Genomic DNA, 4,055 nt, shown 5'->3' with positions numbered 1-4,055 from the left:
CGCTACTTTGATAAGTGAGCAGACACGCCGCCGCCGAACGGCCGGTCGATCGAGTTCCGGAGCTAATTGTTAGTTTTTAAAGGACAGATACTGACCGGATCGCTCGCGCAACGGGGGCGAGCCCGCATGTAGCGTGTTTTTAAAGAATTGTTCGCACATACGAGAATCGGAAGGTGTCATTTGATGAAAGAAAAACAGCGTGGTTCGAGCACGTGGTTCGGTGGTTGGGTAATCGAACGCGAAATGTTTCCACTTTGATTTTCACTCGTCTCGAACTGATCGCATCGCTCTTCCGCCAATGAAAAATTCATACGGAGAGAGAAATGTGTGTTGTGTATGTTGTTATATAAACATCGTACCAGGCACCCACGGATGTGTTGGAATTCTCATGGTTTTGAATAAAATCGACGACCTCAGAGCAGGCGAGACTACCCGCTGAATTTAAGCATATTACTAAGCGGAGGAAAAGAAACTAACCAGGATTTCCTTAGTAGCTGCGAGCGAACAGGAAATAGCCCAGCACTGAATCCCGCGGCACTGCCGCTGGGAAATGTAGTGTTCGGGAGGATCCACTTATCCCGGGGCGTATGCTCGAGTCCAAGTCCATCTTGAATGGGGCCAATTACCCGTAGAGGGTGCCAGGCCTGTAGCGACCGAGACGCGTTTCGGGAGGATCTCTCCTTAGAGTCGGGTTGCTTGAGAGTGCAGCTCTAAGTGGGTGGTAAACTCCATCTAAGGCTAAATACGACCACGAGACCGATAGCGAACAAGTACCGTGAGGGAAAGTTGAAAAGAACTTTGAAGAGAGAGTTCAAGAGTACGTGAAACCGTTCAGGGGTAAACCTGAGAAACCCAAAAGTTCGAATGGAGAGATTCATCGTCAGCGATCCTGGCAATTGTACGGTTCGCGATGTCAGGGACCTCGGTCCCGCGGCACGCGTCCGTATGATTTTTTTGCCGGGTGTCGTCGTCGTGCACTTCTCCCCTAGTAGGACGTCGCGACCCGTTGGGTGTCGGTCTACGACCCGGGTGGGAGCCTGTCATGTGTTACGCTTCACGGCGTCATGTGGCAGACCCCCGGTTGTCCGACCAGCTGCCCGGCGGTACTCGCACGGTATTGAGTCGCAATTTGAACTGCGTCCGGCCCGCCGCAAGCGAGGCCAGTGTTTCCCGGATGTACGGACTTAGCGCCGTCACCGGGCCTGGCCAGCTGTTGGCCGGCGGTGTCCTGGGACTGGCTCTAAATACCGGTCGGCGACGCTACTGCTTTGGGTACTTTCAGGACCCGTCTTGAAACACGGACCAAGGAGTCTAACATGTGCGCGAGTCATTGGGATCTGTTAAGCCTAAAGGCGCAATGAAAGTGAAGGTAGGCCTTGCGCCAACCGAGGGAGGATGGGCCGCGTCACGATGCGGTTCCGCACTCCCGGGGCGTCTCGTTCTCATTGCGAGAAGAGGCGCACCCAGAGCGTACACGTTGGGACCCGAAAGATGGTGAACTATGCCTGGTCAGGACGAAGTCAGGGGAAACCCTGATGGAGGTCCGTAGCGATTCTGACGTGCAAATCGATCGTCGGAACTGGGTATAGGGGCGAAAGACTAATCGAACCATCTAGTAGCTGGTTCCCTCCGAAGTTTCCCTCAGGATAGCTGGCACTCGCGTGTTCTAAGAACTTATGCGAGTCTCATCTGGTAAAGCGAATGATTAGAGGCCTTGGGGCCGAAACGACCTCAACCTATTCTCAAACTTTAAATGGGTGAGATCTCTGGCTTGCTTGAACTGTGAAGCCATGAGATTTCGGATCAGAGTGCCAAGTGGGCCAATTTTGGTAAGCAGAACTGGCGCTGTGGGATGAACCAAACGCAGAGTTAAGGCGCCTAAGTCGACGCTTATGGGATACCATGAAAGGCGTTGGTTGCTTAGGACAGCAGGACGGTGGCCATGGAAGTCGGAATCCGCTAAGGAGTGTGTAACAACTCACCTGCCGAAGCAACTAGCCCTGAAAATGGATGGCGCTGAAGCGTCGGGCCTATACTCTGCCGTCAGTGGCAAGTGAGGCGGTCGGCTTTGTTCTCAGAGTCACCGTCATGAAGCCCTGACGAGTAGGAGGGTCGCGGCGGTGTGCGCAGAAGGGTCTGGGCGTGAGCCTGCCTGGAGCCGCCGTCGGTGCAGATCTTGGTGGTAGTAGCAAATACTCCAGCGAGGCCCTGGAGGACTGACGTGGAGAAGGGTTTCGTGTGAACAGCCGTTGCACACGAGTCAGTCGATCCTAAGCCCTAGGAGAAATCCTATGTTGATGATGGTGTTGAAGTCATTATGTTTTTTTATTTTATAATAATAACAAGACACACACCCATTGGGCGAAAGGGAATCCGGTTCCTATTCCGGAACCCGGCAGCGGAACCGTATACAATTCGGGCCCTCGTAAGAGAGTTCGTCGGGGTAACCCAAAATGACCTGGAGACGCCGTCGGGAGATCCGGGAAGAGTTTTCTTTTCTGTATAAGCGTTCGAGTTCCCTGGAAACCTCTAGCAGGGAGATAGGGTTTGGAACGCGAAGAGCACCGCAGTTGCGGCGGTGTCCGGATCTTCCCCTCGGACCTTGAAAATCCAGGAGAGGGCCACGTGGAGGTGTCGCGCCGGTTCGTACCCATATCCGCAGCAGGTCTCCAAGGTAAAGAGCCTCTAGTCGATAGACTAATGTAGGTAAGGGAAGTCGGCAAATTGGATCCGTAACTTCGGAATAAGGATTGGCTCTGAGGAGCGGGGCGCGTCGGGCTTGTTAGGGAAGCGGGTTTGGCTAACGTGCCGGGCCTGGGCGAGGTGAAAGCGGGTTGCCTTACGCAAGTATGCGTAGCCTGTTGGATCCGAGCTCGGTCCCGTGCCTTGGCCTCCCGCGGATCTTCCTTGCTGCGAGGCTTCTTTGACGGCTCACGCCGTCTTGGTCGTCCTCTTCGGCCGCCATTCAACGCTCAGCTCAGAACTGGCACGGACTAGGGGAATCCGACTGTCTAATTAAAACAAAGCATTGCGATGGCCCTCGCGGGTGTTGACGCAATGTGATTTCTGCCCAGTGCTCTGAATGTCAACGTGAAGAAATTCAAGCAAGCGCGGGTAAACGGCGGGAGTAACTATGACTCTCTTAAGGTAGCCAAATGCCTCGTCATCTAATTAGCCTTCATGCTCGAAGAAGGCCAATACGAACAGCAACGTATAAACGACGTCTTGGATCCTATAAATTTAAAAGAGGTCAAAGACAGGATCGCGAGAATGAAGAGCGGGTCAGCACCAGGAATTGACGGTATTAAGAAAGGACACATCGCTAAAACGGGAGTCTCAGAGCTCCTAAGTGTATTGTACAACATCCTCCTAATGCATAACATCTTCCCAGAAGAGTGGAGTAAAAACAGAACAACGCTTATACCAAAGGACGGCAAAGATCATAAAGACATCAAAAACTGGAGGCCAATCACCGTTGGCTCCATGTTAGGCCGGGTATTCGCAGGGCTCATTGACCAGAAAATGAGGAAATTCGTTAAACAGTCTATTCGGCAAAAAGGATTTACGGCTGAAGACGGCTGCCGATCGAATACACTCATTCTGGACAAAGCGATTGAGCAAATGAAAGGTGTGCATGGGGGTGCTGTAATGATAGCGGATGTCTCCAAGGCATTTGATACCGTGCCACACAGTGCGATAACAACTGCGCTGAAGAGACAAAGAGTGCCAAGACACCTCATCAAACTCGTCGAAAAGATGTACGACAACTGTAGTACGTCTATTAAAGGACCCAATGGAGGAAGAGTCGAAATCGTGCTTAAGAGAGGAGTTAAGCAAGGCGATCCGCTCTCCCCTCTGCTTTTCAACCTAATCATGGATCCAATTATCAATGTCTTAGATCAAGAAGGACAGGGAATAAACCTGGAAGGAGAAAACCTTGCGATTCTTGCCTTCGCGGACGATATAGTCCTGATCGGTCGTGATACCGAAAGAGCACAAGCTCAAACCAGGAAGCTAGATGAATACCTAAGCAAACTGGGTATGAGTTTATCTGC

The sequence above is a fragment of the Venturia canescens genome, unplaced genomic scaffold (assembly GCF_019457755.1).
Source record: "Venturia canescens isolate UGA unplaced genomic scaffold, ASM1945775v1 PGA_scaffold_32__1_contigs__length_30079, whole genome shotgun sequence".
NCBI lineage: Eukaryota > Metazoa > Arthropoda > Insecta > Hymenoptera > Ichneumonidae > Venturia > Venturia canescens.
This window is presented reverse-complemented; position numbering follows the sequence as displayed.